Raw genomic sequence first — 12,595 nt, forward strand, 5'->3', positions numbered from 1 at the left:
TTATTACGGCCAGAGGTGGTTGTTCTGGGTACTGGTTTCTCAGAATCTATGCAAATTGCGTGAAAATATAAGCACATAGCAGTTCTAGTATAATATATTTGTCCAATGAATAACCGTTTATCATCTGCATTTCTTCTTGGTGTAGCAGTTTTAATGGCCAGTAGTGTATTTCATCTTCCGTAGAGTTAGCGCTGCGGTGTGATCTTGCAGCTGTGTTAAGGGCAACCTACAGTTCACAGGAGTTTCTGCAAACGTGACGTTATTTTGACGCCCTAAGTTTTGCATTCATGTCGACCGGGCTGTGGATAAGGGAGAGATTATAATGTTGGCAAGAATTAGCTCCGAAACTTACTGAAAAAGTTGTGCCAACTGCTTTTGCTAATACGCCTACATCAACACCAACAGTGAGACCAATAACGGATTTACAAGCAAAAAGAATCTTAAGCCAGCCTGCACAGATTCCAATATTCTGCTCATTCAAGTTTTTCAAGAAAATAAAATTTTTAAATCATCTGAAAACTGATGTGTGGAGTTGGTCCGTAGTCAGAAAAAAAAAGGGGGGCAGCCATTCTAACAAGTGAGGTAAACCATCCGCTCACTTGCCTTGTGTCCAGTAAGTAAAGCCGTTTCGAAACAATATAGCTAGTACCTCTCGAAACACGTCACTATCTGTAGCATTTGATGTAATAAAATCAAGAAAAGCGTAATGTAAGTGGTTGAAGAGTTACTTTAATGGGAGATTTTTGTCTGAGAAAGAAGTGGCCTAGAAAAACTAGCCGGTAAATTGTATTTTGTACACTTCACATATGGCTAAATTTTTTGTATAGCTGAGACTACGCCACCTTTTTATTGTTGCAAATGTGTCAGTCAGTTCTATGCTTTTTATTTTAAATGGTAATTAGCTTTGCCAGATGATCAACGTGTGAATATTTGTTCGCATTTGCGAGTTTCACACTTAATATGTAGATTTGTAAATCATTGACAATGACAACGCAGACATGATACGCACACGTCCGGAGAGAGAGGGGAATGATTCAAATGGCTCTGAGCACTACGGGACTTAACTTCTGAGGTCATCAGTTCCCTAGAACTTAGAACTACTTAAACCTAACTAACCTAAGGACATCACAGACACCCATGCCCGAGGCAGGATTCGAACCTGCGACCACAGCGGTCACGCGGTTCCAGACTGAAGCGCCTAGAACCGCACGGCCACTGCGGCCGGCAGAGAAAGGGAACTACTATATGTACAGAATATCGAATATTTAAGAACTAACTGCAATTAACTTAATAAAGAAGTCTCAGAACCTTTGCAAACGTGAAGGTGAGATGGTAGGACGCGAGTCACCTCCGTAGCCACCCTCTGCTCTGTAACTCAATGCTTACAACCGCTGGAAGATCAGCCCCCGCACCGTAAACTGAATGTAATGAAGACTGATTATAGCACCTCCGAAAGAAAGTGACGTTTTTACAGATCTTCCATGTACAGTTGCCCTGAAACGGTGCTGTTTCATAATACGGAATTTAGGACCTCACGTCCAGTAGCAGCCATGACAAATGGCAACTTTTTTCATGCATAAATAATTATAACAGTCACGTGCAAATGTCAACTCACGGAGTAACGGTGTGATAAGTTTTTTTTTTTAACCATTCTTGACGGCCCACGTAAAGTCTGGTCTTCCGCCATTTTCTTTGTTTGTCTTTACAGGAACACAGCCGACCAAGCGAGCAGAACCGTTGTTCCAGCTCCAAGTACTGGAGACGCTGTCCAATGCTCGTACTGCATGCCTGGACTGCACACTTGCGAAGGGCGTTTCAGTTTTCCAATACCTATGTACCCTAAAATGGATCACAGAGTTTCGTGGTGTGCAATTTAATAAATAATGACTCCGAAATGCACCACTTACGCTTCGCGGAAACTGAATATAACCTGGTGTCTACTACGACTGCTGTTTCCCACCAACCACAACACCACACAACTGAAGTCATGAGAAAAGTTACTGATGTCTAACTTTAAGTGACGGGAAAATTCTCCGTGCAACTTCGTATGCATTACATAGCTAAAAATGAAATTTCCATCCCGATGACAAATTTATTACTGTCTTCATTTGCATACTGACGAGTGAACCATCATTTGAATTCTGAGTTCCGTATAACACTTTACAGGTTTGCATCAGAAGATCACGTGATCAGAAACACCTAAAGAGTGAATAGTAAAGATATTGTTTTCCGACGCAGACTGAATGCACATTTAACACCACATGACTAATCTTGCTGCACGAATTTCGTGAAAGGAAATACGGACCAGTACTCTACGAGATGTGTCCACACTAGGAATAAGAAAACACCGCACCTGTTGCTACCGCTGCCCATCATCTTTGACCGACGACGAAAACGCCGGATAAACCACTCACCAAAATGCAGTATGCGTAAAATACGTGTAGTGACAAGGACTATTTAGTTTGTTTCCATCACAGCACATTCATACACTTCACCAAATCACAAACTGCCCTTTCAGTCTCAGCTGCAGAAACGTGTCAGCACACCCTGCCTTCCAAGCAACAACGTGGGAGGGAAACAAAGGTCAGTGTTGTGTTCTGCCTCTGTACTGAGAGTAGAGAGAGAGTCCCGTGAAACTACGACACAGGTCAAAGCCAGTGTGTGGCATAGCTAGGTCACTCGGTGGGGAGTCTTGTTTTACGGTACGTGGTTGTGCCCTAGCAGTTTAAGATTTTAATTTGGAAGGCATGATATATACGGCAAAGTGCGTTGAATATATTGCAAATGTGGGCATCGGCCTATAGTCCGTTCATCACAATAAACTTCATGTAAACATTACACTATGTACTCTTCGGCGTGTTTGCTGGAACCTGTTTGGATTTAGTTTCAGGTGGACCAGATGCCAAGCGGTCACCAGTGCAATCAAGTACGATGATGAGGGTTCGTTTTATGCTGTGCCTATCGACTTGTGCTGTAATACGGGGCAACAGCTTTACCGGCGCGTTTAGCTTTGACAGCCCTGGCCGGGCAAGTGGTCCAGCTAACGTGCACTGGTGTGAGCAGTGGCGGTTCAGACGTGAACAGAGACGAGCAGAGGACAATACAGCTTTGGATGTGAATTTTTAAACAGAAGGAAATAATATATTGTAAAACTCGGGTGATTTTCTCCTTAGGTGACCGGACGGAAAATATAACATGCCATCGATATTAGCGAACATAGTATTTTAATTAAAAGCAGGAGTGATAAAAATTCGTGACTAAGTAATTTTTCTACATGAGCTGTGTGTGGCGTAAAGGTGCACTGTAGTACCGCAATGTAGTAAAATATGTAAGCCAATGAAGGTATCGGAGTCAGTTGTCTGGTAATCTCTGAACTCCTTCCACATCGGACACCGCTGAACACACTTCAGTACAGCTACGTTGATAACGAGTCTATCAGAGACAGAACCCCCAAGCCACAGAAATGTCCACATTTCCTCCTCCTCTTTCGTGACGTGCTGTTCTGCAGTTCGCCATCGTTAGGCAGCGACGTGTCACAAAGTTTCGCGCATTAGTTGCAGTACGTTTGACAGCGTAATGTCTTGTTATTTCTCGCGACAAATCCCATAACTTGGCTCCATATCAATTCTGTCGGGTTCAGACTGCAGTGTTACGACCACAACTCTAAAAATAATCCATTTGTACAGCGTGCTCGACGCCATCAAAAATGTCTTCTATCTTTCTGCGACATTTATCACTCTGGCTCATGTGAGACCACATCTGTCCTACTTTTTAATTTTTCTCCATAAAATTTAATCGCGTAATGTTTTATCTTCAACCATCTTCTGCAATCTTTCATAATATATCTCTAATTAAGAATGTATACTTGGAATGAAAACCAGAAATTTTCGTGTGATATGTAATTGTAAACTACAAGATGTGCATTTTTCTTAAAATTGGTGATGCACAAGTTAATTGCCATATATGGCTCAAAACCATATCAACCAAAACCCCTAAAATATACGCAAAATATATCTATTTAAAACAGCAGATAAAAATTCGCTTGATGCCTTCCTAAGAGTGCCTCCATTCCTCCCAAGCTAATTATGTAAGTGTAGATCAGATATGGCTCAAATTCAAAGATACAGTATCGACAGCAACAGATTCATACCGTCGAAGTTAATAAGAGACGGGACTGATGCATCATGGTACACAAAGCACATCAGAACACTGTTGCAGAAGCAACGAAAAAAGCATGCCAAATTCAGACGAAAGCAAAATCCCCAAGACTGGCTAAGTTTCACGGAAGCTCGAAATTTAGTGCGGACGTCTATGCGAGATCCTTTTAATAGTTTCCACAATGAAACATTGTCTCAAAATATGGTAGAAAACCCAAAGAGATTCTGGTCGTATGTAAATTACACCAGTGGCAAAAAAAAAAAAAAAACAGTGAACACCGTCACTGCGCGATAGCGATGGAGAAGTTACCGATGATTGTGCCTCTGAAAAACCACAGCAGCTGTTAGCAAGAGTGACATAAAAGTAGGTAGCTTAGGTGTTGCGATACAACTCTAACCACTTAAGAAAGGCAATTCTTCCGGTCCAGATGGTATACCAATCACGTTCCTTTCAGAGTATGCAGATACAATACCGCCTTTCTTGGCAATCACATACAACTGCTCACTTGACGAAAGGTCTGTTCCTGAAGACTGGAAAGTTGCACAGGTCACACCAATACTCAGGAAAGGAAATAGGAGTAATCCATTTAATTACAGACCCATATCACTTACCTCAATTTGCAGGAGGATTCTGGAGCACATACTGTACTTTAACATTATAAATCACCTTTAAGAAAATGACTTTTTGATACATAACCAACACGGATTCAGAAAATGTTTCTTCATTCCCATGAAGTAATGAGTGCTGTCGACAAGGGATCTCATATCGATTCCATATTCCTAGATTTCCAGAAGGCTTTTGATACCGTTCCTCACAAGCGAGTATTAATCAAATTGCGTGCATATGGAGTATCGTCTCAGTTGTGTGATTGGATTCGTCATTTCCTCTCCGAGAGAGGTCACAGTTCGTGGCGATAGACGGTAAATCATCGACTAGAACAGAAGTGATATCAGGCGATCCGCAAGGTAGTGTCATAGGCCCTCTGCTGTTCCTGATTTACATACATGATGTAGGAGATATCTGAGCAGCCCCCTTAGAGTGTTTGCAGATGACGCCGTAATTTACAGCCTAGTAAAGTCATCAGACGATCAATTCCAACTACAAAATGACCTAGAGAGAATTTCTGTATGGTAAGAAAAGTGGCAATTGGCACTAAGCAAAGAAAAGTGCGAGGTCATCCACATGGGTACTAAAAGAAATCCGAGTAATTTTGGGTATACGATAAATCGCACAAATCTTAGGGCTGTCAATTCGACTAAATACATAGGAATTAAAATTACGAGCAACTTAAATTGGAATGACCACATAGATAATATTGTGGGGAAGGCGAAACAAAGACTGCGCTTTGTTGGCAGAACACTAAGGAGACAGCCTACATCACACTTGTCCATCCTCTGCTGGAATATTGCTGCGCGGTATGGGATCCTTACCAGGTAGGATTGACGGAGGACATCGAAAAAGTTCAAGGAAGGGCAGCCCATTTCGCGTTATCGCGAAACAGGGCTGAGAGTGTAACTGATATGAGACACGAGTCGGGCTGAGAGTCACTGAATCAAAGGCAGTCTTGATTGAGGAGAGATCTGTTTACGAAATTTCAATCTCCAACTTTCTCTCTCGAATGTGTAAATATTTTGTCGACACCCAACTACGTAGGAAGAAATGATCATCATGATAAAATAAGAGAAAGCAGAGCTCCAACGGAAAGATATAGGTGTTCCTTTTTCCCACGCGCCATTCGAGAGTGGAATGGTAGAGTAGTAGTAGTAGTATTAGTAGTAGTATGAAAATGGTTCGATAAACCCTCTGCCAGACACTTAAGTGTGAATTGCAGAGTAACCATATAGATGTATATGTACATGTGATGAGTTTCATATTTATATGCTTTAGGTATTCAAACCGAACAAAGAAAATTTCGCACCACGTGGAGCGTAGAACCACCGCCCGCCGGCACACACGATGGTCAGTCTACGACCCTGTCTATCACGCCACGCATACAGTTAACACTTCCCTTATTTCTGATACACAGTCCTACTCGAAAAAAAGTCAAAAGCTGATTTTTGTCTGTAATCTTGTGAAGAACATTAACTACTTGTTTCTCGCCATTAGCGGTGTTCCACGCGCGTGTTTCACTACGAAGCAGGAAGCAGTGTCGTCCATTTTCGCGGTACGTATGAACAGCGAGACAATCAGAGCACAAGTACTGGTTACAGAGACTGTGACTGTACACAATTTTTAAGATAAAAGTTACGTAGGTAAAGTACGATTAAGATAGACGTTGATGGCTGTTAATACGTCAGAATGTCTGAAAGGTTCTTCCACACTGACATAGTAATAAGCTGCCGAACACTTAAGATGGACCTACTTCCGAGAGCGGAGCACCACCAGTTTGAGAGAGCTACGGCTGCTGACCAGCCAGTGCGCTTGCGTTTGTTTACATCTGGTTTGCTCTTATGATGAAGTACATGCTACATACTAACCCCGTAGCCCCACCCTTTATTTCGCATTCACGTTTATTCTCTTATCCGTCTCTCAACCGTATCTTCTTATTCCACACCAACCTACACCTCTTGCTGTGCTGCGGAGTACTGAAAGCTTGTTCCCAACAAATAAGTAGGATTCTCAGCCACATATGAATTTTTCCAGATAAACTGAAATACCCTGTTGTTCAACAACGGCATAAAAAAGGGGATAGGTCTGATGCTAACAACTACCACCCAGTCTTATTTCTGATATCTTTATCCAAAATTCTTGAAAAAGTCATGCATTCAGGGGCAGAATCTCTTCTCTGTAAAAATGGCGTACTAATTAAATGTCAATTTGGTTTTCAGAAAGACTTTTCAACAGAAAATGCTATATATGTGCTTTCACTGATCAAATATTAAATGCACTGAATAACCGAACTTCATCCATTGGAATATTTTGTGACCTCTCAAAGGCTTTTGATGGTGTGAATCATTAATTTCTTCTAGACAAGCTTCAGTATTGTGGATTGAGTGGGACAGTGAACAAATGGTTTAACTCATATTTAACTGGAAGAAAGCAGAAGGCTGAAATTAACAGTACAAATAGTCTGCGAAAACCAGCAGAGTCCTTTAACTGATGAGGTATCAAGAACGGTTTCCCACAGATTTCCGTCGGTTTCCTTATTGGTCTTAATATACATTAATGTCTCGCCACCCTATATTCATGAAGATGCAAAGCTATTTCTTTTTGCTAATGATACAAGTACAGTAATCACAATCAAGCAAATTGTAAATAATGTCTTTCACAAAATTACTAAGTGGTTCTCTGCAAGTGGACACTTATTAAATTTTGAGAAAAAACAGTGAATATAATTCTGTGCAGTAAATGGCATAACACTGATAAATATGAATGAACGCAAGTCTGTTGCTAAGGCAGGGTATTCAAAATTTCTGGATGTGTACACTGATGAGAAATTGAGTTTGAAGAAACATCAATGATCTGCTGAAATAGTTAGGTTGAGCTATTTAGGCTACTGCGGTTATTGCAAAATATTTGTGATGAACATCATTAAATTAGCCTACTATGCCTATTTTCATTCACTGCTTACACATGGTATCGTATTTGGGGGCAATTCGTCACTAAGAGGAAAAGTATTCATGGCACAGAAGGGTGTGATCAGGCTAACAGCTGGAGCCCACCGAAGAACACCTTGTGGACATTTATTTAATGAACTTGAGATATTCACAGTACCTTCGATGTACATATCTTCATTTATGAAATTTGTCATTAATGACCCACCCCAGTTCAAAAATAACAGCAAAGTGCATAGCTACAACACTAGAAGAAACCATTATCTTCACTACTCTGGATTAAATCTCACTTTGTCACAAAAAGCTGTCAACTATGTTGCCACAAAAATATTTGGTCATTTGCCAAATAGCATTAAAAATCCGGCAGATATCTAACCAACATTTAAAAGAAAAGAAAATTATGGAAATACGGAAGCGTCCAATCCCGCCCGTCTGCTTTGACCCATGACGCCACAAATACGGCGGAAACGACCATAAACCACGATTCCAATATGGCGCATATAAAGTCGCTATGTACACATTGTGAGGACGAAAATACATCGAAAAACACACACACACACACACACTTTGCATAAGAAGCGTAATGACACTAACGGGACAAGCGCGGGAAATGGGGTGTTTTGGGTGGGGGGCAAACTAAATATAAACAAATTTAGACGCCCACCCCCATACAAAACCACACACAATATCATCTGGAATCGGACAGTTCCCTTGACCTTACTGAACATATGAATCTTTAGACATTAAGTATTAACTATAAAAACATTTACTATTTTGTGTAAAGAAAACTTATGTTCAAGTGAAACATTCCACATCATTACGAAATGTATTTATGCTCTGTGCAACAAGGATCAATGTATGTATGTATCTATGGATGAGGACCAATTTATCAACACAACCCATATTTCAGGGAGGTGGCTATCTTATCAGCCCTTCTTTGTGGAAGTTTGTCTACAACCACCTGCATTGCTATTTTTCATTTCCTTACACAAAAGACGATGAAATTACTCCCAACGTATTAATGACAAGAGATCCGCTTGCTGTTATATAAACTGTGTATTCCTTCCTCTACGCAACAGCAACACACTTTATACTGTAGGTAACTACAGATGTAACAATGCGTTCTTCTTAAAGCCGCAACAGTTGAATAATTCTTTATTTGTCCTAATAAAGTATTACTCAGGAGCACCCGTTTGGTTTGACAGGAACATGTATGTGAATCTTCCGTTTCTCTCAACTTATTTTTTGATGGAACAGTCCACAGGTGAACTGCCTGTTCGTAGTGTCCAGCGTGCACGCTATGAACCTAACGTACAGCTATGGACTGTTCCATCAAGAATATATATAATAGTTGAGTTCTGCAGTGAGATTTGTAACTGATACTCTGTATTTTGATGTCGTTCTGAGCACTGACAAACACTTGTCAGAAAAGATTCTGAGGATGGCTGGTATTACTGCCGAAGTGTTTCAGTACTGGTCCTTTACGTGGGGCACTGCTTCACGCATCCAGATACCCCCTTAGCAGAAAACCGACTACTTTTTTGGTAAGTGTACGGAACAGTCACTGCCTGGAGATGCACGATTATTAACAGAAGTGAAGACTAAGCCCGTAACGCCGGGAATTTCGACAACATTTCTAGCAAGAGGATCAATTTTAGGTCAACGTAATAATTCATTAATTTCTGCACTAACACATATAGTCTTACTGACTACCCAACAGACTACCTTGTCACCAAAAACATTACTCTAGAAAAGTGAAGATACCGAAATTCAATGGAACAGTGTTCTGTATTAAAACACATTTGCGTGACTTAACGTGCTGGCGATTGCTAATGCAGGACTGGGAGAAAGAAGCTAACAGATCAGTTGTACTAAATTCGGCAGTTTTCGTGGAGCTGACTGCTTCGGGAAATACCGGATTCAATGCTCCACTATCGAACTGTCAAAATGCGTCTAGCTTGGTTTGATTTCAAACCATTAGCAATAGGGTCAGACTGTCCCTAGGTCTACGCACTATCCTGACGTAAAGTAATTGTTTAGTTCCTCAATAGTCGAAGTTGCCATAGCATCTTATCTACTTGCAGAAGCAGTGTTCCGTCATTCTGTTCTGTTATTCCTAACACGCACAATAATTCTTTTATGGATCACATGTGTACAAATACGAACCTGTATCTCGGGAAAAAAAATTCAACAAAATGGCGCGAATACGAGTACAAATCTCGTCCGAGCCTATGCTTTTCACTCATGCCTAAAGTCCGTAGAACAGCAGAATTAATAGGAACGTCGGTAGGACTTTAAAATAAGATTTGTAATACGAAATTCTTTAGTATTTTGAAACCGTAATAACCGAACGCGGTTTGCTTTATAAGTGATAGTCTCCATAGTGAACGTAAATGAAACCTTACAGCTACCGTGACTCGGCAAAAACAAACCAAAAGAAAACAAAGAAAATAATTCAATACTGTGGGAACGCATGAAAACAGTCGTCCTTACCTTATTACGGGTGTGGCTGTAGCAGAAGAAATTCTCGGCGCAGAAACAGCAGCACGAAATCCCAACGCAGAACGTCTCACTGGACACGACTCGCTACAAATGCGACAGACTCCTGAAGCGGCAGGGCTGTGGCACGCAGTCAGTGCTGCCAACGGCTGCGAGGCCGGCAGGTACCAACTGCAGTCTGCTACGGGGGCTCACAGGGGGCAGCGCTTCCAGAGGCCCCGCGCAGAACATGCGAATGTAATACGAAGACTGTCGTCCTAATTTTGTTATTGCGGACAAGCTGAAAAAAATAAAGTAACATGTTTGTGAAAGTACTTTTAGAGCTATGTAATCCAATTCTACGCTCACTGTGACACTGCTGTGGCCACTTGAGTACCTCTCAGAAAATTATGCCCGCACCGGAGTCGAGGGAACCAGCGGCTGTGAGACGGAAGCGCCGCAGCAGTATCTGTTGTCAACACACGGCCGCTGCCCATGCGTCGATTCGATTCATTGCTGCTCGCTGCCTCTCCGCACCATTTCTAGTCACTGCTGTGGATAACAATTACACTCCAGCCGTCAGCAGGTTGTTTCCCACAGAATGATCTTTTTATTGTCGTCAGTTTAAACATATGCCTGCACTACTTCGCCACTTCACGTGTTGTGTGTGCACTGTGTGTCAAGATACAGTGTTTTTCCCGGTCCTGTGGAGTTCAAAGAGCCAAAAGGGAAACCTTTCCTGAAAGGGACAGATTTAAAAAAAATATGGTTCATGTATTCAAAAGATCAAGAAAAAGCTACAACTGAACAGTTTTTGAACTCACAAGAAGCCTTCCAAAAAATTTCTCCGACCAACAACGTCAGACAGTGAGACTTAAGCGTGCTTAAAAGGCCATGTCGTTAACAGCAGCCTCTCATCGTGTGGTGCTTCAGATGCAAGTGAACACAAGCACTGGAACACGGACCTCCCGCTGTCCCACATTCGGGTAGGCCTACTGCTAGCAGTTGTGAAGCAGCCACGAGTTTGGACCCAGGCACTTGGCCTAATAGGTTAACATCCTCAATGATAAATGAAATTTTACATAAAGGCCCTAATAACATTGTAAGTTTTGAGTATCCTTTAAACGAGAATGAAAGAAAATTTTCAACTCATTTTTAATATAAGAAGTTTACCAAATTGAGAAAAACAATGATCGTAAATGGCTTATGTATTCGAAACCTACCGACTAAGTTCTTTGTTTTTATTGTAAACATATTCGATCTCCTTCAGACAAGCTATCAGGCGAAGGACTCTGTGGCTGGGTTCATTTAGGAAATCGGATTCAAGAGCATGAACAATAATTTAACAACATAAACAGTACAAGAAAGTGGATAGAATGCGAGGTAATTTGAAACAACAAAGTGGTGTTGATCATACTGACCTTGAACTACTGGAAAAAGAGAAAGAACATTAGCGTCAGGTTCTAATATGAATTATACTCACCATCAGGTACCTAGTTCAAAGCAATATTGCCTTAAAGGGAGGCAGCGACAAGCTCTATCAAGGAAATAATGGTAATTTTCTTGGTTTCATCGAAATGACAGCAGGGTTTGCAGGAACGTTAGAGGTGGGTAAAGGCTCAAGTAAGTCATGACCATTTTCTTGAAAAAAAACGTTCAAAATGAACTCATAAATTTGCTTGCCAACAAAGTAATAAACAGTATTGTTAAATCTGTAATCGAAAGTAAATATTTTTCTGACATGCTTGATTGTACTCCTGATACATGCCACAAGGAACAAATGACACTGACTGTTAGGTCTGTAAGTTTATCAGAAGACGCAGCGACTGTAGAAGAACACTTCCTCGACTTCCTGAACGTCACTTCAACAACAGGAGAAAGTTTGACTGGAACCGTTTTGTCGGAACTAGATAAACTAGGACTCTATTCATGATTGCAGCAGCCAACGTTATCGATTATAAAAGGTTATCGAAGTGGTGTTCAAGCCAGAATATTAAGGTGCAAACCAAGAGCATTTTATACGCCATGTGACAGCCACAGTCTTGTGTTATCAGATCCGGCGAAATCTACTGCAAAAGCAGTCACATTTTCTGGTGTAATTTAAAGAATATACATTATTTTCAGTGCATCCACTCAGAGATGGGAAATCTTATTGCGCAGGGCGCCAACTTTAACAGTGAAGAATCTTTCAGATAGTCGATGTCAAAGTAGGGTGTAGAGTGTCAAAGCTGTTAAAGTGCCAGACGAGAGAAGTCAGAGACGCCCTTCCTGAGGTGAGCGACGCCGCTGTTGAATCGAAAACAAAGAGCGGAGCTCACTCGCTTGCTGTGGACGATTTGAAAAGCTTCGAGTTTATTGTAGGCGTTGTCGTATAGTACGGTCTTCTCTTTGCCATTAGCGCAACA

General features: G+C 41.3%; 1 protein-coding gene across 1 annotated transcript in view; it reads right to left on the reverse strand.

The window, feature by feature from the left end:
* LOC124719983 (BTB/POZ and MATH domain-containing protein 3-like) overlaps positions 1-10,334 on the reverse strand; it is a 100,335-nt gene extending 90,001 nt beyond the window's left edge. Inside the window, exon 1 of the mRNA XM_047245208.1 lies at positions 10,206-10,334. The gene's annotated coding sequence lies outside the window, so the exon portion shown is untranslated. The remainder of the gene's footprint in view (positions 1-10,205) is intronic.
* Between the last annotated feature and the right edge of the window lie 2,261 nt (positions 10,335-12,595).

Source organism: Schistocerca piceifrons, chromosome 11 (genome assembly GCF_021461385.2).
Source record: "Schistocerca piceifrons isolate TAMUIC-IGC-003096 chromosome 11, iqSchPice1.1, whole genome shotgun sequence".
NCBI classification, from domain to species: Eukaryota; Metazoa; Arthropoda; class Insecta; order Orthoptera; family Acrididae; genus Schistocerca; species Schistocerca piceifrons.